Here is a 25,193-nt window from a genome sequence, read left to right as displayed (position 1 = left end):
TAAGTGTAAAACTCAGAAACATGAAAGAACATGAAAGACTAGAAAACATATAACACAGAGGTTAAAAGAAGACTTATTGTGCTATGAAACATGCAGGAATCCTGTAACAATCAGCCAGCCACCACAGTGCATCAAGGAACACAGAGCTTTGGAAATTCCATCCACCCTTTGTATTATTTCTCTGAGAGTTATACAACAACAGAAGTATAGAAATGAAATCAACAACAACCCTTGCAAACTCATGCGAAGGGGACTTTATAGAAATGTTTATACAAAATATCTCAGGCATTGAGTCATCTGAGAGAGAAATATCTTCATTACTTCGTACAGAAAAGTAGAAAAGAAGTTATTACAGCTTTGAATGCAGCATAACTGCTCTTTAAGTCTGTCAGAGGATATTTTGACCTTTGGAGGCCAGTGAGTCGGTCGAACCACTTTGCTTAAATGCTGGAAAATGTGTCTTTACGTTTGATGTGCTGTATTTTCTCGGCCCTGCCACCTGTGACTGTGCTTGCTGCTGTGGTGACTGAATAGCCCTGCTGAGTTGGCTCAGCCTTTCATCTTTCCTCTGTATGCTTATCTACCAAAATTTTCCCTGTGTATGATCACTTATAAATTGGACAAAACATAACATTACAGGTTCTGGCTTGATAATATTAGTTGTTTCAATTTATTCCAGACTTCCTGTGTGGGAAATTGGTGCTTGACAATTGCCTCTATGGTTTCATCTGCTTCTGTATATTTATAGAAATTTGGAGGCACATCGAACAGATGATTGATCTCGTTCATGATAAAAAACATGTTTTCCACCCTATTATATAGAGTCTTCCCTGATGCTGGCCCTGATTCTGCTGAAGTGCTGGGCTGTCCTGCAATTTGACTTGCAGCAAAGGCATTGACCCTTTTAGCATAGTTTTCATGGGTAAGCAGTCTTCCCACACTGCTTAGTAGGCTGGGGAGGCCTCTGTTTTGCAATACCTGAAACCTGTCCATGAACTTGTTGATTTCAGTCTGCATGTCTTGGGTTCTCCTTTCTAATGTTCCAACCAGGTTTCTTAATGTCAGGACCCTTTTAATCATTGAGATTGTCTCAGTCCTATGAGCAATTCCCATGGTGGTCAGTTGAGAGCTTGTCCTGTTATTCAATATGTTGATCATCCTATTGGCAGCATCAGGCATGTTGCCAAGGTTTTCTCTTGCTCTGTGTATTTCCCTATTTTCCTTTGTAATGAGTACTGACTGTTCATCTATCGTCTCAATGAACTGCCACTAATTAGTAATGGACTAGCCAATATTGGCCCACAGGACTGTTTTGAGCTCTGCTGTCACCTTATCTAGTGTGAGCTCTTTCTCAAGCTCAGTTATTCTCTTTTTGAGAGCTCTTATATCTCTTTCCTTCTCAGCCACATTCTGTTTGCTCTTGTCATATCTTTCATTTACTTTAGCCAAAGATTCTTTGGCTTGATTAAGCTCTAACATTTGAGCTTCCAGGACTTGAATTTCATTTTGAAGCTTCTGCATATCCAGACTATGAGTCTGCTCTATTGTTGGTGCAGCTGTCGATGTAGTTGGTGCTGTAGGTTCTTTTTGCTGAGGAGGAGGGGCAGTAGTTGGAGCAGCTTCCTCAAGGTTGATCACTTCAGGAGGAGGCTTGGAGGTTTGCCCTTCTTCTCTTTGTTTCAAGGCTGCCTGCAGTGCTGCTTTTGCAGCCTCTGATTCTCCCAGCTTTTCCTGAGTTTGGATTAGCTACTTGTACAGAGATATCAACAGGGTTGTGGCCTCTTGATCATGTCTTTGCTGGGCAACATCATCTGTTTGGGGGTGAATTGTGGCTGGGAGTTTGATCTTTCTCCTCAAGGCTGCCATGTCTGCATCCCTCAATTTTAATATCTCTTGGATGCCCTTGATATCTTTGGGATCATGCCCAATATCTATGATGATTTCCTCTAAGGACCTTATTCTGTTGTCCTTTGCCTGGGATGACGCTCTCTCCAACTCTAGCTGAGAGGTTGTATTGTTAAGGCTATTTTTTAGCCTGTAGTTATCCAATGTTTGGTCTCCCAAGGAAGCATAGACCATCTCACCCGTTTGCTTATGAAGTTCTATCTTGTCCATTGGGTGGATATCCTTGGCAAGGACTTCCAGATTAGTCCTCAAGTAGTCATAGGCATATTGGGGCTGCACTGCTATTGGCATAAAATGACTCATGATCATTTTGCCTTCCTGCACATCATATGCAGACATGAGTCTTTGTTGATTGGTGGGAGCCATGTTTAACAGATGGTTATACAACTGTATCTTGATGGGCTCATTTCTCCTCTTAATGTCGATGAACTGTTGTTTAATGCTGGGTCCACCTTCCCTTTTCTGATTTGAGGAACTCACTTCTCCTCCCATTGCTCTATCCTGTTCCTGTTGAAAGGAACTTGCTGATGCTTCCCTGCTGGGTGGGACCATACCAAAAGACTGTCCTATTGGCATTTCTTCCTCTGAGAAGGGATTGATTCTCTGTCTTTTCTCCCCATGAGTTGCTGATGTTGTAAGGGGAGTCTCTCTGTCCCTTTTCCTACTTGTATCCTCCTTTTGTGGAGTTTGGAGGATTGATGCCTCAGTTGAAGTTTCTTGCCTTGGAGGCACAGTTTTTTCAGTGGATTTAGGGGCTTCCACTGTTTTCTCTTGCTGGACAGGCTGTTCCTGCCTTTGTTCTTCCTGTTGTTGCTGTTCTTCTTGCTGCTGTACTTCTCCCTGCTGCTCCATCTCTTCTTGTTGCTGCACTAGTGTTTCCATTTGCTCTTCAGTCATTGGAGGTGGTTGTTCCACCTGCTTTTCTTTGCCTTTGATGGATGTCTGTGGAGTATTCATGGCAGCTTGTTGATGTGTTGTTGAGGATGAGGCAGCTGCTCCAAGTTGTCTTTTATATGAGAGGGGGACCTGTCCACAAGTTTCTAAGTCAGCTTCCTTTTGAATTTTTCTAGCCTCTCTTTCTAGCAGCTCTTCACTAGTAATCTCCTCTTCTAGGGTACCTTTTTCCCAGCTCAATGCATTGGCATACTGCTCAATATCAGGCAGCCTCATATGTGAATAGGTACCCAATTTGTATCTTATCCTCCTGAGGGAAACAAAATGATTGGGGTCATAGGGTATCCACTCAAAGCTAGTTTGCAGTTTGAGGGCCTCTAGGATACTATTTGCCTCTTTCCATCCCTCCTCTTTTTTGTTATATAGGAAAGGGCCCAGCTGGCTCCTTACCTTCAACTGTGCCTTCTTGTTCTTACTTTGGAAGTGGAGGTAGTCGGCATTCCCAAATTGCCTAAAATATTCTAGGGCAAAAAGTCTCATAGGGACATACCTTGGCAGCCTGTAAGGCTTCAACTCACAGCCATATACTCTGATGACTGTGTGGTCTTGGTAAAAGTACCAATTACCAATGCTGTAGGTTTTGTTTAGATGGAGAATTCTCCTCATGTCATCAATTAACCTTGGAGGAGGAACACCATACAATAATGTCAAAGCTGGATGAATGAACAAGTCTATGAACTCACAGTATGTGTATGGTGATACAGAGGTGCAATGAAAAAAAGAGGTCCAAAACACAACTGACCTTGGATTCCCCTGGGTATTAACTTGCTTCAGGGGAATGAGGAAGCTGCCTGGTTGATAAAACAAGAATAGATGGTAAATGTAGGAAGTGTATCTGAACAGTCTTTCCCTTTGCAGATTCATCAGCTGGTCATGGATCCTATCTGCAATTTATGTGGCATAGTCATAATGCACAGTTGAAGGCTTTCCAGGAGAGAATATAGACAACATTTCCATTATACTATCATCCACATCCTCCACTCCCTTGAACCCTAGGACATAGCTGATCAAATCCACTAGCATTCTGCCCAATTCATTTAAGTATGCATATCCAATAGGAGGAGTTCTGATGGCTTCAGATCTTGGTTGTATAAACAACTGGTTGATTTTGATGACCTGGTCATTTGACAACTTAGTCCCCTTCTTTATCAAGTTCTGCATATAGAGGGGGGTCAATGGTTTTGTAGTGTGGAAATGCAGCATCTCATTTATGCTCTCTGGGGTGATATGGAACAGAATTGAGCCTGTGGGGCTGAGGATACCTCTTTGGCATGGATCATAGTACTCCTGGCATCTGTGGATCAATTCTGGCATAGGATTTACCTGGGGGAGGTTCTAGATGGGCAAGTTTGAGTCCCAAATCCCTAGGATATCAGCTCCACTAAGGTGCTGGGCTTTCAACTCATTTAGCAACTGAATATTATATTTAGAGCCTATTGGAAACCAATCTAACATTTGATAATCCATATCTCCCAGAGCTTTCCATTCTAACTCCCTGTGAGGGGTATTGAGAGGCTTGATGTTCAGTGCAATTGGAGTTTCCATGGTCTATTAAGCTTCTGACTTGCAGGTGAACTGGTTGAAGTAAGCAGAACAACACAGAGGTGATTCCTTATAATGAAAGTGTGAATTTCAGGGACCAGAGGGTGAATTGAGCACACAACAATTGAAATACTGTTTAACAGATTGATAAAGACAAATAGCAGGGCTGACCAGAACTTTTCTATGGTGAATTTAGCCAGCAGAGGTTTCTAGCTCACGGTTGCGCGAGCTACCTGTGAATTCAGGTTGTTTCAGTCAAATGCAGGTTTTGTAAACTGTTGGTTGTCTTGCCAGAGGGAAATAGGTGCAGGTTACTGGATACTAGACGGTAAATTCAGTGTTTCAACACTCCCTTAACAGTTTGTTCGAAGAAATTTGGATAAAAACCAGGTGCAGAGAATAATTTCGAGAAATACCTTGCGGTTTGTCACTGATGGTTGCAAATGCAGGTACGGCGGAGGCGCCCGTGGTTTCAGAGTTGAACGGTGCAGGTTGGCGCTGGTATGGTCGTCAAATTCATGCAGCAACAACAACAGTCTCTTTCGGCAAAAGTAGAAAAAACGTGAAATTTTGGCTTAAAATAGATTTTTGGCAATATTGGCGCGCTTTTGGGATGACGTCAGCATGACGTCATCAGGTGGGGTCGGAGTCGGATGACGTCAGCATGACGTCACCGGGTGATGTGGCAGGCCCTGGTTGGTCCATGGATGTGCTGAAGTGGTGGACATGTCAGCGTAGGGACGGACGAATGAGGTGATGCGACGGCGGGGTGGCGGCGACGTGGCTCTGACGTGGGCATGACGTGGGACCAGCAAACCGGGCGGTAATTGCAATAGTGGTTACGGTTTTTCTCGGACCGCTTACGATACGGCCCCGGTTTTGTCAGAGGCCGCTCCGAGAGACTCGAGAGGGTGACGCGTGGCCGAGGACTGACGTAACCCTTCGTCATTTTCTCGGGCGCTAACTGTCGGGCGTGGGGGCCGCTCCGATATCAATGAGGGCCGTCGGATCACATGGGCCCGATCCGACGGTTGACGGAAGGGTGATGTGATCGAATAATACGGAGGGGGGCGGGTTTAATTTATTATTTGTTTTGGAATATGCGCCCGGCGGAAAACATTAGGATATGGGTTTTTGTAAGGTTTTCAATGTATTTTGGAAAATCAAATATATGCGCCGAAACTTTGGATAAGCGGCAAAAGGTGGGTTTTTGGGTTTTTTCATAATTTCAAAGGGGTTATGGGTAGGAGGGGTTTTTACAAGGTTTTTTCTTTACAATCAAAGGCTTAATGGGTGGAATGACTTCAAAGAAGGGAGAGGGGTAAGGTTTAGGTTCATCAAAGTGACCAGATGCCAATTTGATCCCTGACAGAGGATTTATTGGCTATAATGCCAAGGGGAGGGATATTTATACAAAATTTGGGGTTTATACACCATGGTGTTAATAATATTAGGGGAAAGGTAATATAGGGGATTTACATAGTAGAGTTAGAGTTAATATGGGGAAAATGTGAATGAGGGGGACGTCACTAAGTTTATTTGAAACTTACTTAGTTTAGGGGGTAGATCAAAATGAAAAGAGATTTAGACAAGAAATGTGGCTTCTAAAAAGATTAAGAACCACCATGAAACCATAATCTCTTCCATGAATCTCAGCTGATGAGGGAGTGTTAGTAATGAAATGGAAAGGGGAAGAAGGGAGGTTAGACATGCTTCTTGCTTGCTGCAACTTGATGAAGAATGACACCTTCTCAATTCATTGATTTTGCTTTGGTAAACAGAGTTAGCACACATGCAACTTATAAGAAATGACCTTTCTGCAACCCCAACTGCCTACCCATCTATTTGCCTAGCATTTTTTATTTCTTCTTGGAGGGTGCACTTGGACTTGCAGACCCTTACTTGCCTTTTCTTTTCTTTTGCTTTTTCTTTTGTTTTTCTATCTACTTCTACCCTTATTTCTTCCAAGGTCCCAGATTAAGCTGTTGGGAGCCTTTTTTCTCTACCTAAACTACTTGTCTGCCAAGATTAAACATTTTGGACAGACTCCTTTCTCTATTCTACAACTGAAAATTTAAAACATGACATGATCCAGATTAAACTGTTGGACCATCCATCAAAATTTGAGTCCATACCAAGCTATAAGCACAGATTGGATTCTCTTGGAAATATGTGATCTTTGAATCATCAAAGCAGAGCATATTTGGATCTTTTCATAGCCAATCATGAAATATGAAACCTATTGGTATAGGTAGCTAACAGTGGCTCCACATGGGGGTGGTGTTTCATTTGAAAGACCAAGAACAACAGGTCAGATTGCCTTGCTCCTTGACTGCTCTTGCCAACCTTGAAGTTTGATGCTTTAAAAATGCCAAAATTGTGTGCTTCTCTCCTTGGTAGACTTCTGATTGTATTCACCTTTCGCTGGCAGTTTAGGAAAACTTTGAGAAATTGCATTTCTACATGTTGACAGAAAATAATATATACATCTGGATATGTACAAGAAAAACTCAGGGTGCACTTATGGGTGATATTCAAAATAGTGCTTCAGCATCCTGCCATTCACAGGACCTTCATCCAAATCAGTTTCATTGAGACTCTTAAGGAAATAAGTGTTGTTTCCTTGTACTGCTTGGACAACAAATGGTCCTCTCCAAAGGGAATCAAATTTTCCATGTTTTCCCTTATCCTCTCTTCTTGAATCCCACTTGAGGACTTTGTCACCAATGTTGAAATCTTCTGCCTTAGTTCTTCTATCAAAGGCCTTCTTTAATTTTTCTTGTAGAACTTGAACTCTGCTGAAAACTTGGTCTCTAGTTTGCTGTAAACATATGATTTGATTGATTCTTCTTTGCATATCATTTGGTTCAGCTTGGCTTTCTTGAAGAAGTTTCATAACAGGCACTCCTAGTGATGAAGGAAATTTGGCCTCTAATCCATAAACCAACTCATATGGGCTGGTCCCAATTGATCTTTTGGTTGTTAGTCTATCTGCCCATAGGGCATTCACAAGCTTCTTATGCCAATTCTTTTTGTTCTCTTCTAGTACTTTCTTTATGATGTTTACCAGACTTTTATTTGATGACTCAGCAAGGCCATTACCTTGGGGATAGTATGCAGTAGAATGGCCCAAGGTGATGTGAAATTTATGGCAGAAGTTCACCATTTTCTTGGATCTGAAAGCAGCAGCATTGTCTGTTATTATTTTGTCAGGACAGCCAAATCTAGCCAATATGTTGTTCTCCAAGAACTGAATGATAGTGGAATCATTTGCTTGTCTGCATGGAACAGCTTCAATCCACTTGGTGAAGTAGTCTGTGGCTGTCAAGATCCATCTATGTTGGCCTGAGGATGAGGGGTGAATTTCCCCAATGAAATCCAAGCCCCATTGTTGAAAAGGTCTTTCTGTTGCAATAGGCCTCAAGGGAAGTGGCAGCAACTGTCTCTTTCCCTCAAACACTTGACATTTATGACATGAGGTGGTGAATTTCTTGACATCAGAGAACATGGTGGGCCAGTAGTACCCAGCCCTTAGTATTTTATCCACAGTGGACTTCCAGTACAAGTGTCCACCACAGTCACCTGCATGAAATTCCTTTATGATATTGTCAGTTTCATTCTCAATTAGGCAGTTTAGCAATATTCCTTCATGGTTTTTCCACAATAAATTTCCATCCATAACACAAAATTTAGAAGCTTTCATTTTTAAAAACCTACATTTAGTTCTGGACAATCCTGGGGGAGCACACAGGTTTTGCAATACATAACATATATCAGAGTACCAAGGGGATTGTTCAAAGGCTACATTGATCTTTGGAGTCGCCAGCTCCGGTTCACTGTCCAGCTGGTTAATGTCTAAGGCTTGGAAATTTGCTTCTGTCATTAATTTGGCCAAGCCTTGCCCTTTTATTAGTTTTGTAGGTTTTATCTCAATGTCAAATTCCAAGATGTTGGCAATCCACTTTCCTCTTCTGCCCTCTAAATTTTCTTGGGTGAGAATGTCTTTGACAATAGGACTTGGCACATATGCTATAACATGGGAATAAAGGATATAAATCCTAAAGTCTTTAATGGCTTTGACCAAAGCATAAGCTTGCTTTTCCATGATTTGATACTTTAAAGGTGCATCTCTAAGAGCTTTGCTAAAGAAAGCAATTGGCTTCTCATTTCCTTGGTCATCTTTTTGCAATAAACAGCAGCAATAGTATGCTGGGAGGCAAAAGAGAAAATGATAAAGTCCCTGTCAAATTGAGGATTGGTCAAGACTGGGGTTTGGGTAAGGGCCAGTTTTATACCTTCAAAGGCCTGATTGGCTTCAACAGTCCATTTGACTTTTGAATCTTTCTTTAGCATGTTATTTAATAATCTGATTAGTTCTGCTAAGTTTGGGATAAACCTTCTTAAGAAATTGATTTTTCCCAAGAATCCTTGCAACTCTTTGACATTTCTTGGGTGGGGCATTTGTAGGATAGCCTGTATCCTATCTGGGTCAATTCTAATGCCATCTTTAGAAATGATGTGGCCCAACAGCTTACCTTCCTCTAAACCAAACAGGGATTTCTTGGGATTTAAGGAAATTCCATATTTTCTGCATTTTAGGAAGATCTGTCTCAAATGTTTTATATGTTCTTGGTCTGATTTTGAGAAAGGTGTAAGGTCATCTAGGTAAATGACTAAAAAGTCATGAATCTCTTTGGAAAAAGCAATATCCATTGCTCTTTGAAAAGTTGCCCCTGCATTTTTCAATCCAAAAGGCATCTTTACATATTTGAAAGTTCCCCATGGGGTAGTGAATGCTGTTTTATCTTGATCATCAGGGTGCACCAGGATTTGATTGAAGCCTGAAAATCCATCCAGTAATGAGATCCTTGAGGCCCCTACCACCCTTTGGAGAATGTGATCCATCTTGGGTAAGGGATAGTTGTCTTTGAGGGATACTTGGTTCAGATTCCTTAAGTCCACACACAGCCTAATTTCACTAGTCTACTAAGTTGGAGATCCATTCAGAGAATCTGATTGGTGCTATGATGCCTGCCTTGAACATTTTCTGTACTTCTTGTTCCATTGCTGGGAGAAGCATAGGATTGATTCTCCTCAGTTTTTGTTTAAAGGGTTTTTGATCAGGTTTGAGAGGGATTGTATGCTGGATAACAGAGGTGTCATAGGACTTTAGGTCCTCATAACTCCATGCAAAGACATCCTGGAACTCTTTAAAGAGGTCAATGTATTTAGGCTTTTGGTCAGGAGGTAAAGAAGCAGACAATTTAATTATTTTGGGTTTGTCAATTGTACCTATGTTGCATTCTTCAATGGCTGCATTTAAGGGCTGCATTTTTGGTTTTCTAGGGATATCATTTGAATCAAAGATGTCCTCTAGTGGGATTAGGCCTGTTGGTAGAAAATTGTCTTTCAGCTCTATGATTTCAGTTTTAGCATTGGCCACTTCCTCACCATTGATTGATTGAATTTGCTGAATGTTGTCTTCGTTGAAAATAGTTGGATTTAGCATTTGTTTTGTTGTTCTAGGTGATATTGGGTGAGTAATCTGTTGAAACTGTATTTGTGATGGACTTGCTCCATCAAGTATTTGTGATTGACTTGCTGTATCAAGTATTTGTGATTGACTTGCTCCATCAAGTATTTGTGATTGACTTGCTCCATCAAGTATTTGTGATTGACTTGCTCCATCAGGTATTTGTGATTGACTTGCTCCATCAAGTATTTGTGATTGACTTGCTGTATCAGTGTCAATATTTAATCCTGCAAATTCTTGCTGTAGGGTTAAAAAATGGTTTATTTGCTTGTCATCCTCAAATACTTGCCAATCATTAACATTGTTTGGAATGGAGGGTCTGTGTTTTACCTCAGCTGTAAAACAATGATGAGGCTCAAAAGGCAGCTTGCAGGTACTTGCAAAGGTGGCTAAACTATGAGCATGTAGATTGTGGGTTCTAGGAATTTTAGTGATTTGGAATTCAGAGAAAGAGTTTAGTACCTCAGCAACAGCAGACCTATAAGTCCTTAGTCTTTTGTCATTGGTGACAAAATTTCCCTTCACTTGTTGGATAACTAAATCTGAATCACCCATGATTGAAACCCTGGCAGCTTGTAAGAACTTTATTAACTTGAGGCCTAGTAAAAGAGCTTCATATTCTGCCATGTTATTAGTACATCTAAAGTTCAATCTATAGGCTCTGCCTTCTGCATGACTATTTTCTTTATTGTGTACCCAAACTCCAGCTCCTGCCCCTAATTTGTTGACTGAGCCATCAAATTCAAGGAACCATAGAATATCCTGTTGGGAAGGAGATTTAATGATCTGTTCATGGGCTGGCAATGTGAGTAGAATTTGTGGTTTTTCATCTAGCTTGTCTTCTAGGACAGTTTCATCATTTGATTGGGTATGTTTGATATTTAGAACAACAGCAGTATCTAGTGTTTGATTGACTGTTGTCTCATGGGTGATAATTCTTTCATTTGAGTCTTCCTCTTGTATGAGTATCTTGGTGTCAACCTCACCTTTTAAGGGAGTTGTGGTGTCATTGAAGAGAATGTATGAGTCTATGTCTGAATGGACAGCATATATGGGAAAGTTTTGAGGCTTTTCTTCACTGCTGACCATGTATTTCATGAGTGTTTCTCTGTACAGTCTTTTTGGTTGCCCAAAAACAGAGATGGTGGCATATGACATGTCTAATTGCAGGGAACCTTGGAGTTTAGCTCCCCAAGATCTTGATAACAGCATCCCATACTTAGGTGGAATATCAGCAACTACCACATCCATTAGGATTGTCTTGTTTGGGTATTGAACCAGAGACACACATAAATCTTTTATGAGACCTAGACACTTGACTTGGCTGGAGTCAAAGGAAAACAGGTCCTTGTATGGTCTTGTTATGTCTAGATTCAATCTTTCCATGACTGCTTTTGGCATGAGATTGTGAGAGGCACCTGAGTCAAACATTGCATTATGTAATATTTTATCATGAATATGTAAACTGACATAGAAAGGTAATACCCCTGTGACTACCGTTTTTCCATCCACTTCTGGGCCAAACAGTAGTTCTGGGGTGTCATCCAGCACATTGACATCATCTTTGTTGCTAGTGAGTTGAAGGGACTTCTTGATCTGTAGTTTATAGATGTCATGCTTGGCTAGTTCTGAAAGCGGGATTGCTACTTTTAGTTTGCCAATTTCAGTTTCTAGGTCAAAAGGTTTTTCAGATTGGGTCTTGGGGTTATGGATAACAGTCCTTTCCTTGTTCATTAAATCTTCTTCTTGATTTTTATCTTGACTTTGGGACTTGCCTCTTTTACTCATCTCTTGGGGAGTAACATTTAAATTAGGATGAGAAGGTGAAGTGGCCACAGGCTGCTGTTTTAAGGACAGTGGTTCAGTGATCTCTTCAATAATCACTTCTTCTGCAGGTGAATTTATTTTGTCATTAGGCTCTGTGACTATGACTCTTTCAAGCTGCTGATTATCCTTTATCTTTTCAGGCTGGTTTACATTCACAGTTCTGCTCCTCAGCTTGTATTGTTTATGGACTTCATAGACAACAGTATCATAGCCTTGTTTGAAGTCAAAGGATTCACCTGATTTAGTTTGGAACAGTTTGATTTCATCATCCTCATGATCTTCTTGTGTTAAGAAAACTTGACTTTCACCATCTAGACCCATTAAATTAATCTCAGGATCTTCATTGGGCTCTATTGATGTGGAAGTTTCTGCATAATTTTCTTGGAAAGGGGGTCTTATGTCTTGGTCAGCACTGGTCTTGCCAACATTTGGGTTTTGAGTTCTCCTAAAATTTGGATTCCTAGGAGGGTTGTTTTGTGGTGGTTCCCATGATGATTTTCTTTCAACCGATTCCACTCTATCACCCAATCTTTTCATTCCAGTGAGAATTGCATCTAGCTTTTGATCAAAGGCAGAGGGTTCCTCTTTGAAAGCAGTCCTCTTTTCCAACCTTGCCCTGTTTCTTTTGGCAATTAGGTTGGCTTCCACTGTGACAGCAACCCTTTGGGCCTCTGCAAGGGATTGAGGATCTCTTTCCTTCAACTGATAGGCCATGTCAGGGTCAAAACCATCAGGGAATTTGTACAAGGCTAAATCAGGAGGAGGTCTTAAATTTTGTGGAATCGCGTTATATACATTGTTGAATCTTGCACAATACTCCAAAACAGTCTCTTGGGGACCTCTTTTGATAGTGTCATATTCCCCAAGTATGTGCAGAGGATCTTTCTTCTTCTCCCATCTACTAGTAAAGGCTTGATACAGTTCATCAGGAGTTGTGATGGAATTTGCATTCAGGGATCTAAACCAAGTTCTTACATCCCCAGTTAGGCTTTGAACAAACATCCTCATTCTGACACTGTCATCATCTATTTCATAGGTCTCAAAATGGTCTTGCATCCTCTTAGCATGCTGGACAGCTGTCAGAGGGCCGTTGGAGTCAAAATATGAGATTTTGGTTTGGTAATCTTGGGGTAGAGCTGCAGCATTAGTTGGTATTTGCAAGGGTGCATATCTGTTAGCCATATTTACAGGGTTTAGAGGATTAACAGGGGCAGCTGGGATAATAGGAACAATGGGTACCACAGGGGTGACAAGTAGGGGTGAACCTAGAGTGTTGGTCAAGGGGATATGTGCAGTGGATGAAGATGTGAGAGGAGGACTCTGAGATGTGGATGGTGAACTAGGGGAGTTAGGGGTAGACCGGAAGAGGACCTTGCATGGGGTAGAGATAAGGCTGGGATGATCTGAATCTGAAGTTAGATCAGCAGGCTGCTCCTGCCTTTGCTGCCTCCTAATGTTTCTAGGGATGGTATTTGGATTATCAACAATGATGGGTGGATTAGGGTCAGGATTTGCCCTAGTGTGCCGTGGATTTTTCTTGGGAGCCAGCTTCTAACTGTTTTTTAGGATTTTATAGGAAGTTTTTATATCTGTAAGGACTGGATAAAGATTTTGGAATGACTATATATATTTCAAAGCTGAGATGAAGATTCACTGAAAGAGCTCTTCCCTAAAACTGTCAATGTTACACAGAAACAGTTTTGAAGGCCTCCTGACTTGTTTCAGGCTTGATTTCAGGCTTTGAGGGATGTATAGAAATTGGAAAATCCTAAGAAGTCCCCAGTGGAGTCGCCAATTATGTTAACACCCAGGTTGTTCCCTATGACTCCCAAGGGAATACGGCCGGGGTAACCACTAACCAATCTTTGGATTACAGTGCCTAGCCACACTGTAATCAGAGAGGGCTCTCTCTTTATAATTTGTCTCTGTTCTGTGGGGATTTTAGGCTAGTTATGAAATGAGGGTGTTTAGTTTTATGCTTTGGTTGAGGGATATCTTTCTGTACTTGAAGTGTGCAATCTGCAGATGAGTTTATTTCATTGGGCAATGGAGTCTGTGGCTACAAGTGTTTTAGAAACCTTGAGGTGATTTACTGAGATTACAGGGCCAATTGAATATTTCATATAACAAAGTTAGATTATGATGGTGACATGTAAACAACCAGTGAAAAGCATTTAAGAATTTTCCACTAAAGCTGGGGTGTGGGGAAGAGATAGATGCCTCAGGAGCAAACTTGAATTCCTGAAAATATTTATCACAGTGAGAGATATAGCTTGAAAGTGTAGCAATTAAGAATTACACCTTATTTACTCTATCTGGAAGAAAACATTTATAACAGCTTAGATTGAGTTCAGGGTAATCTGTGATTAAATCCTGGAACTATTCTTTTACTTTGCCATTAAGTGTAAAACTCAGAAACATGAAAGAACATGAAAGACTAGAAAACATATAACACAGAGGTTAAAAGAAGACTTATTGTGCTATGAAACATGCAGGAATCCTGTAACAATCAGCCAGCCACCACAGTGCATCAAGGAACACAGAGCTTTGGAAATTCCATCCACCTTTTGTATTATTTCTCTGAGAGTTATACAACAACAGAAGTATAGAAATGAAATCAACAACAACCCTTGCAAACTCATGCGAAGGGGACTTTATAGAAATGTTTATACAAAATATCTCAGGCATTGAGTCATCTGAGAGAGAAATATCTTCATTACTTCGTACAGAAAAGTAGAAAAGAAGTTATTACAGCTTTGAATGCAGCATAACTGCTCTTTAAGTCTGTCAGAGGATATTTTGACCTTTGGAGGTCAGTGAGTCGGTTGAACCGCTTTGCTTTAATGCTGGAAAATGTGTCTTTACGTTTGTTGCGCTGTATTTTCTCGGCCTTGCCACCTGTGACTGTGCTTGCTGCTGTGGTGACCGAATAGCCCTGCTGAGTTGGCTCAGCCTTTCATCTTTCCTCTGTATGCTTATCTACCAAAATTTTCCCTGTGTATGATCACTTATAAATTGGACAAAACATAACATTACAGGTTCTGGCTTGATAATATTAGCTGTGTCAATTTATTTCAGACTTCCTGTGTGGGCAATTGGTGCTTGACAATTGCCTCTATGGTTTCATCTGCTTCTGTATATTTATAGAAATTTGGAGGCACATCGAACAGATGATTGATCTCGTTCATGATAAAAAACAGGTTTTCCACCCTATTATATAGAGTCTGCCCTGATGCTGGCCCTGATTCTGCTGAAGTGCTGGGTTGTCCTGCAATTTGACTTGCAGCAAAGGCATTGACCCTTTTAGCATAGTTTTCATGGGTAAGCAGTCTTCCCACACTGCTTAGTAGGCTGGGGAGGCCTCTGTTTTGCAATACCTGAAACCTGTCCATGAACTTGTTGATTTCGGTCTGCATGTCTTGGGTTCTCCTTTCTAATGTTCCAACCAGGTTTCTTAATGTCAGGACCCTTTTAACCATTGAGATTGTCTCAGTCCTGTGAGCAATTCCCATGGTGGTCAGTTGAGAGCTTGTCCTATTATTCAATATGTTGATCATCCTATTGGCAGCATCAAGCATGTTGCCAAGGCTTGCTCTTGCTCTGTGTATTTCCCTATTTTCCTTTGTAATGAGTACTGACTGTTCATCTATGGTCTCAATGAACTGCCACTGATCAGTAATGGACTGGCCAATATTGACCCACAGGACTGTTTTGAGCTCTGCTTTCACCTTATCTAGTGTGAGCTCTTTCTCAAGCTCAGTTATTCTCTTTTTGAGAGCTCTTATATCTCTTTCCTTCTCAGCCACATTCTGTTTGCTCTTGTCATATCTTTCATTTACTTTAGCCAAAGATTCTTTGGCTTGATTAAGCTCTAACATTTGAGCTTCCAGGACTTGAATTTCATTTTGAAGCTTCTGCATATCCAGACTATGAGTCTGCTCTGTTGTTGGTGCAGCTGGCGATGTAGTTGGTGCTGTAGGTTCTGTTTGCTGAGGAGGAGGGGCAGCAGTTGGAGCAGCTTCCTCAAGGTTGATCACTTCAGGGGGAGGCTTGGAGGTTTGCCCTTCTTCTCTTTGTTTCAAGGTTGCCTGTAGTGCTGCTTTTGCAGCCTCCGATTCTCCCATCTTTTCCTGAGTTTGGATTAGCTGCTTGTACAGAGATATCAACAAGGTTGTGGCCTCTTGATCATGTCTTTGCTGGGCAACATCATCTGTTTGAGGGTGAATTGTGGCTGGGAGTTTGATCTTTCTCCTCAAGGCTGCCATGTCTGCATCCCTCAATTTTAATATCTCTTGGATGCCCTTGATATCTTTGGGATCATGCCCAATCTCTATGATGATGTCCTCTAAGGACCTTATTTTGTTGTCCTTTGCCTGGGATGACGCTCTCTCCAACTCTAGCTGAGAGGCTGTATTGTTAAGGCTATTTTGTAGCCTGTAGTTATCCAATGTTTGGTCTGCCAAGGAAGCTTAGACCATCTCACCCGTTTGCTTATGAAGTTCTATCTTGTCCATTGGGTGGATATCCTTGGCAAGGACTTCCAGATTAGTCCTCAAGTAGTCAGAGGTAGATTGGGGCTGCACTGCTGTTGGCATAAAATGACTCATGACCATTTTGCCTTCCTGCACATCATATGCAGACATGAGTCTTTGTTGATTGGTGGGAGCCATGTCTAACAGATGGTTATACAGCTGTATCTTGATGGGCTCATTTCTCCTCTTAATGTCGATGAACTGCTGTTTAATGCTGGGTCCACCTTCCCTTTGCGGATTTGAGGAACTCACTTCTCCTCCCATTTCTCTATCCTGTTCCTGTTGAAAGGAACTTGCTGATGCTTCCCTGCTGGGTGGGACCATACCAAAATACTGTCCTATTGGCATTTCTTCCTCTGAGAAGGGATTGATTCTCTGTCTTTTCTCCCCATGAGTTGCTGATGTTGTAAGGGGAGTCTCTCTGTCCCTTTTCCTGCTTGTATCCTCCTTTTGTGGAGTTTGGAGGATTGATGCCTCAGCTGAAGTTTCTTGCCTTGGAGGCACAGTTTGTTCAGTGGATTTAGGGGCTTCCACTGTTTTCTCTTGCTGGACAGGTTGTTCCTGTCTTTGTTCTTCCTGTTGTTGTTGTTCTTCTTGCTGCTGCACTTCTCCCTGCTGCTCCATCTCTTCTTGTTGCTGCACTAGTGTTTCCATTTGCTCTTCAGTCATTGGAGGTGGTTGTTCCACCTGCTTTTCTTTTCCTTTGCTAGATGTCTGTGGATTATTCATGGCAGCTTGCTGATGTGTTGTTGAGGATGAGGCAGCTGCTCCAAGTTGTCTTTTATATGAGAGGGGGACCTGTCCACAAGTTTCTAAGTCAGCTTCTTTTTGAATTTTTCTAGCCTCTCTTTCTAGCAGCTCTTCACTAGTAATCTCCTCTTCTAGGGTACCCTTTTCCCAGCTCAATGCATTGGCATACTGCTCAATCTCAGGCAGCCTCATATGTAAATAGGTACCCAATTTGTATCTTATCCTCCTGAGGGAAACAAAATGATTGGGGTCATAGGGTATCCACTCAAAGCTAGTTTGCAGTTTGAGGGCCTCTAGGATACTATTTGCCTCTTTCCATCCCTCCTCTTTTTTGTTATATAGGAAAGGGCCCAGCTGGCTCCTTACCTTCAACTGTGCCTTCTTGTTCTTACTTTGGAATTGGAGGTAGTCAGCATTCCCAAATTGCCTGAAATATTCTAGGGCAAAAAGTCTCATAGGGACATACTTTGGCAGCCTGTAAGGCTTCAACTCACAGCCATATACTCTGATGACTGTGTGGTCTTGGTAAAAGTACCAATTACCAATGCTGTAGGTTTTGTTTAGATGGAGAATTCTCCTCATGTCATCAGTTAACCTTGGAGGAGGAACACCATACAATAATGTCATAGCTGGATGAATGAACAAGTCTATGAACTCACAGTATGTGTATGGTGATACAGAGGTGAAATGAAAAACAGAGGTCCAAAACACAACTGACCTTGGATTCCCCTGGGTATTAACTTGCTTCAGGGGAATGAGGAAGCTGCCTGGTTGATAAAACAAGAATAGATGGTAAATGTAGGAAGTGTATCTGAACAGTCTTTCCCTTTGCAGATTCATCAGCTGGTCATGGATCCTATCTGCAATATATGTGGCATAGTCATAATGCACAGCTGGAGGCTTTCCAGGAGAGAATATAGACAGCATTGCCATTATACTATCATGCACATCATCCACTCACTTGAACCCTAGGACATAGCTGATCAAATCCACTAGCATTCTGCCCAATTCATTTAAGTATGCATATCCAATAGGAGGAGTTCTGATGGCTTCAGAGCCTGGTTGTATAAATAGCTGGTTGATTTTGATGACCTGGTCATTTGACAACTTAGTCCCCTTCTTTATCAAGTTCTGCATGTAGAGGGGGGTCAATGGTTTTGTAGTGTGGAAATGCAGCATCTCATTTATGCTCTCTGGGGTGATATGGAACAGAATTGAGCCTGTGGGGCTGAGGACAGCTCTTTGGCATGGATCATAGCACTCCTGGCATCTGTGGATCAATTCTGGCATAGGATTTACCTGGGGGAGGTTGTAGATGGGCAAGTTTGAGTCCCAAATCCCTAGGATATCAACTCCACTAAGGTGCTAGGCTTTCAACTCATTTAGCAAATGAATATTATATTTAGAGCCTATTGGAAACCAATCTAACATTTGATAATCCATATCTCCCAGAGCTTTCCATTCTAACTCCCTGTGAGGGGTATTGAGAGGCTTGATGTTCAGTGCAATTGGAGTTTCCATGGTCTATTAAGCTTCTGTTTTGCAGGTGAACTGGTTGAAGTAAGCAGAACAACACAGAGGTGATTCCTTATAATGAAAGTGTGAATTTCAGGGACCAGAGGGTGAATTGAGCACACAACAATTGAAATACTGTTTAACAGATTGATAAAGATAAATAGCAGGGCTGACCAGAACTTTTCTATGGTGAATTTAGCCAGCAGAGGTTTCTAGCTCACGGTTGCGCGAGCTACCTGTGAATTCAAGTTGTTTCAGTCAAATGCAGGTTTTGTAAACTGTTGATTGTCTTGCCAGAGGGAAATAGGTGCAGGTTACTAGATACTAGACGGTAAACTCAATGTTTCAGCACTCCCTTAACAGTTTGTTCGAAGAAATTTGGATAAAAACCAGGTGCAGAGAATAATTTCGAGAAATACCTTGCGGTTTGTCACTGATGGTTGCAAATGCAGGTACGGCGGAGGCGCCCGTGGTTTCAGAGTTGCACGGTGCAGGTTGGCGCTGGTATGGTCGTCAAATTCATGCAGTAACAACAACAGTCTCTTTCGGCAAAAGTAGAAAAAACGTGAAATTTTGGCTTAAAATAGATTTTTGGCAATATTGGCGCGCTTTGGGATGACGTCAGCATGACGTCATCAGGTGGGGTCGGAGTCGGATGACGTCAGCATGACTTCACCGGGTGATGTGGCAGGCCCTGGTTGGTCCATGGATGTGCTGAAGTGGCGGACATGTCAGCGTAGGGACGGACGAATGAGGTGATGCGATGGCGGTGTGGCGGCAACGTGGCTCTGACGTGGGACTAGCAAACAGGGCGGTAATTGCAATAGTGGTTACGGTTTTTCTCGGACCGCTTACGATACGGCCCCGTTTTGTCAGAGGCCGCTCCGAGAGACTCGAGAGGGTGACGTGTGGCCGAGGACTGACGTAACCCTTCGTCATTTTCTCGGGCGCTAACTGTCGGGCGTGGGGGCCGCTCCGATATCAATGAGGGTCGTCGGATCACATGGACCCGATCCGACGGTTGACGGAAGGGTGATGTGATCGAATAATACAGAGGGGGGGCGGGTTTAATTTATTATTTGTTTTGGAATATGCGCTCGGTGGAAAACATTAGGATATGGGGTTTTGTAAGGTTTTCAATGTATTTTCGAAAATCAAATATATGCGCCGAAACTTTGGATAAACGGCAAAAGGTGGGTTTTTGGGTTTTTTCATAATTTCAAAGGGGTTATGGGTAGGAGGGGTTTTTACAAGGTTTTTTCTTTACAATCAAAGGCTTAATGGGGGAAATGACTTCAAAGAAGGGAGAGGGGTAAGGTTTAGGTTCATCAAAGTGACCAAATGCCAATTTGATCCCTGAAAGAGGATTTATTGGCTATAATGCCAAGGGGAGGGATATTTATACAAAATTTGGGGTTTATACACCATGGTGTTAATAATATTAGGGGAAAGGTAATATAGGGGATTTACATAGTAGAGTTAGAGTTAATATGGGGGAAAATGTGAATGAGGGGGAAATCACTAAGTTTATTTGAGACTTACTTAGTTTAGGGAGTAGATCAAAATGAAAAGAGTTTTAGACAAGAAATGTGGCTTCTAAAAAGATTAAGAACCACCATGAAACCATAATCTCTTCCATGAATCTCAGCTGATGAGGGAGTGTTAGTAATGAAATGGAAAGGGGAAGAAGGGAGGTTAGGCATGCTTCTTGCTTGCTGCAACTTGATGAAGAATGACACCTTCTCAATTCATTGATTTTGTTTTGGTAAACAGAGTTAGCACACATGCAACTTATAAGAAATGACCTTTCTGCAACCCCAACTGCCTACCCATCTATTTGCCTAGCATTTTTTATTTCTTCTTGGAGGGTGCACTTGGACTTGCAGACCCTTACTTGCCTTTTCTTTTCTTTGGCTTTTTCTTTTGTTTTTCTATCTACTTCTACCCTTATTTCTTCCAAGGTCCCAGATTAAGCTGTTGGGAGCCTTTTTTCTCTACCTAAACTACTTGTCTGCCAAGATTAAACAGTTTGGACAGACTCCTTTCTCTATTCTATAACTGAAAATTTAAAACATGACATGATCCAGATTAAACTTTTGGACCATCCATCAAAATTTGAGTCCATACCAAGCTATAAGCACAGATTGGATTCTATTGGAAATATGTGATCTTTGAATCATCAAAGCAGAGCATATTTGGATCTTCTCATAGCCAATCATGAAATATGAAACCTATTGGTATAGGTAGCTAACAACCTCAACAAGCAAGAGTTGTATACTCAATGCAACTGAGTCTACCTGTGTCAAATATCCCCACTACGCGAGCTGTTGTGACAATGTCGCAAGTACAAGCGTTGCCTGTTGCATGCCAGCCTCAAGTTTCTCAGGTCGTAGCACAACAGCCTCTTGTCTCCATGACACAAACGTGATCACCGAGTAGTGGCTCCTTAACTAGAGCGACTTAGGCTCAAACAGGTACCATTACCCCTCATCTTGGTAAAACATCTAGTGTTGTGCAAAAGCAAATGGTTTCACAACCATGGCTGGTGCAGCATCAACAACCGCAATTCCAACAAGCTTACGAAGGACCTGAGCAACAAAGATTTGCAAGTAATGGGAAGCCGTATATTCAAAATGGTTATCATCAATCATCCCAAATTAGTTATGTCCAACAACCTTATCAAATTTATCAGCATCAAATGCATTATGCTGGTATGCAAAGACCCACTGCTCAGGTGATCCCATCTTATCCTAGGTACACTTCGTCGAACCTGACACAACAGTTGCCCTTCGTGGCGACTTTAGAGTTACCAAATCTAAATCGGCTAATGAACGATCTAATCACTTATGCCCCTTGGTGGCCAGTGATTCCTCACAAACGTCCGTTAGATATTCCTAAATTCAATGGAAATCTGGGTGAAGATCCATGGAATCATGTGATGACCTTTCATTTATGGTGTTCCTCCAACACTATAAATGATGATTTGATTAGGCTTCAACTTTTTCAACAAACTTTAACTAGTCCGGCAGCAAAATGGTACATCGAATTACCTAGAGCTTCGTTTGATAACTTCGGCACCCTTGCCACCACCTTTTTAACCCATTTTTAGTTACCAATAAGGTACGAAACAGGAACAGAGCTTCTTACCAATTTCAAACAGACGACGACCACTCACATATCTAATCATATTCACGAATGGAGATGTCATCACAGAATGGTAAAAACATATGTCCTTGATCAGCTACTAGCTTAATGGTTTATTAAGTCCTTGTTACCTTCCATTATAGAAGATGTGGCAAAGGGAGGAGTCGTCACTAAAGAGCAAGTCATTGCTCGTGCGCAATATCTAGACTTGATCTATACTCATTCTGGCATGCTCTATGACAAAATCCCTGGTGCTCCAAGACCAGAATTTTCCATTCCTCCTCCTCCTAAATCAAACAAGGAATCTCATGTTGGCGATGGCGTGATAGGTACGACAAGCACGAAATCGACAAAGGCTGCATCCAAGAAAGCCCGTAAGGTTTCTAGTAAAAATGCAAATGAAGAACTTCTCGCCTCAGAGGTTAATGCCGTGTCAACTGACAAAGGCAAAGAACCAAAGCAACTAGGGGGCAGTAAGAAAGGGAAAAACAAAAATAAGAAATAGGACGATTCGTCTCCTGAAAAATCTTCTGCAAACCCTTATGGGCAAAGGAAACCTAGTCAGCCATGCCTCATATGCGATGAGGATAATTGGATGAGATATTGTCCATATAAAGCTGAAGTTAAGAAAATCTTTAAGAATTCAAGAACTTCAGCAGTATTGACTGACCCATTTCTGAACCTACGAACCAATTTGGTTGCTAGTGAAAATGCTTCCCCATCCCAAGTGCTTATTTTGTCCATTTCAAAACAACAAAATGATGCTTTGATATCTACAAGGAATAAAGGTTACGAGAATCCACTGCTGTCGAACAACAAGGATACTGATAAACCTAGTAGTTTGAGAACAACTTCGACTGAAGTTGTGCCACCCATCATTCCAGAGCTAACGATAAAACCGCCAAAGGGAGTAGTACATAAACCGACATTTAATCCTTGTGCCAGAGCGACACAGAATTATAATATAGTAGAGGACCTGGCCCAATCGCCGTCTACTATGTTGACGCTTGAAGTACTACGAAATTGCCCCTCCCAAAAGCAGGCTCTATTATCAGCAATAGGTGGGATTGACCCAACGGATTCCAATTTTGTGGCCTTTAATCATAAAGGATATGAACCTCAGTTACCAGCTCAACTCGCTTTCCTCATTCAATTGAAAGCCCTCAACAATACTATTCATCGAACAATTATTGATGAGGGGGCATCTACATGTATTATGTCAATGAGTTGCTGGAAAACTTTAGGATCACCACCCTTGTCGCGATCATTAACGACGCTAAAAGCATTTGATGGATGAACATACATTCCATACGAGATTTTGAGTAACTTACAAGTTGAACTGGGGGGGAAAATAGTAGGAATTGATGTTGAAGTTATCGATGGAAATCTCAATTATAACATCCTACTAGGAAGGCCTTGGATTTATGCTATGGACGCTATTGTGTCAACATACTTCAGGAAGATTGCATTTCCTTTTCAAGGAGGAATCAAAATCATTGACCAAAAAACCTTTCTCCCAAACAGTTCACAAGTTACGGGAAGCATCCCAATGATCCACAAAAGCTCTCAGTTGCTTCAAAATATCGGAGTAGGCCTGCTAAAAGACCCTACATTGATGGGTACTTTTTCCTTACCACCTCCAAACAACCTGGCAGAAGTGGCCATGTTAGGAACCTGCAATATGATATATTCCATTCAAAAAATGTCTGAACATGATATTAGCATGGATCATCACCAAGTATTGCCTACAAGCCCAATAGAAGTATTGTAGCAATCAATGTTCTCGGCATGGGAGGCAAACCCGAATGAATGCTCATCAAGCATTTGGGTAGATAGGTCTAAGGAATATGGTACCTCTTCAGATCCTTGGTCACACGTACATTCTACAGACGAAGGAATTGTTCAGTCAACGAACATCGAGGGGGCACCATGGGAAGATTACCACCATCGTTCCCATCTTCCGGATTACAAAGAAGATTACTCCGATGAACTTAATCATCCATTAGTTTTTTATTTTCCATCAAATACTATAAATACAGTGGATTCTGAGTGAAATCTGTCCAATATTGAAGAAACTATCGCCATAAACATCTCGACCAAACCAGATGTTGTAGAAAATATTCATGTGGGCAAATATTGTTCTTCTTCAGAACTGGAAGTATATTATGCACTCTTTTGTGAGTTCAGAGATGTCTTTGCATGGTCATATGAAGAAATTCTAGGCATTGACTCAAGCATAGTTGAACACGAAATTAAGATGTATCTAGATGTCAAACCAGTAAGGCAATGGCTTCGATAGGTGCACCCAAAGAAAGTTGTTGCCATCAAGGCAGAAGTTGAAAAACTTCTCCCTGCTGGTTTCATTTACCCGGTTTCTCTAACTGATTGGGTATTGAAGATTGTTCCTGTGATGAAAAAGCAAGGAAAAATTAGAGTGTGCATCGATTACAGGGATGTAAATCAAGCTTGTCCAAAGGACAACTACCCTACACCTTTCATCAACCAGATAATTGATGAATGTGCTGGATGCGAAATATTTTCGTTTATGGATGGATTTTCCGGGTATAATCAAATAAATATCCGCCCACAAGACTAGTCAAAGACTGCATTTACCTATCCATGGGGCACATTCGCATACTATAAGCTACCTTTTGGTTTAAAGAAGTTCACAGGGGCAAATTTTCAGAGGGCAATGAATTATGCCTTCCATGACATCAAGAATATCGTTCACCCATACCTCAACAATCGTACGGCTCACTCACGAAAGCAGACTGATCATCCGCAGCATTTGAGAGAAATATTTCTACGTTGCCGACACTACAAAATAAGACTCAATCTCTACAAGTGTGTGCTTTCGTCAGTTCTGGTCGTTTACTTGGCTTTGTAGTATCAAATGACGGAATTCGTCTCGACCCGTGCAAGGTTTAGGAATCATCGATTTTCCTCCACCTTCAACTTTGCTTCAGATTCAGAAACTCCAAGGGGAAGCAAACTTTCTGAGGAGGTTCATTCCAAATTACGCCGAACTTGCTAAAGGTTATACGCATCTTTTGAAAAAGGAAATAAACTTCAACTGGGATTAGGTCGCGCAAGCTTCCTTTGATGCTCTAAAGGAATCCCTAATAAAAGCATCATTAATGTATGCTCCTGATTATCAAAGAGACTTTAACCTGTATCTGGATGCAGTAGATATGACCATCGTAGTGGTTTTAGTTCAATAAGACAATGGAATCGAACATCTTGTTTATTATTTTAGTTGAAACTTAAATGATACAGAAGGCAAGTACTCCTATGTTGAAAAGCTGGCTCTTGCAGTTGTTCAAGCAATACAAAGATTTCGACACTATGTTCTCTTTCGAAAAACTACCGTTTTGTCAGATTGCAACCCCATGACTTACATCTTGTCGTGATAGTTGCTTTGGGGAAAATATTCGATGTGGATAGCAATTTTGTAAGAGTTTGATCTAGAATTCATAAAATCCAAATCAAAG

The sequence above is a fragment of the Pinus tabuliformis genome, chromosome 9 (genome assembly GCF_031772625.1).
Source record: "Pinus tabuliformis cultivar Carrire ecotype Pingquan chromosome 9, CPIR1, whole genome shotgun sequence".
Taxonomy (NCBI): domain Eukaryota; kingdom Viridiplantae; phylum Streptophyta; class Pinopsida; order Pinales; family Pinaceae; genus Pinus; species Pinus tabuliformis.
Note: the sequence above shows the minus strand (reverse complement) of the source record.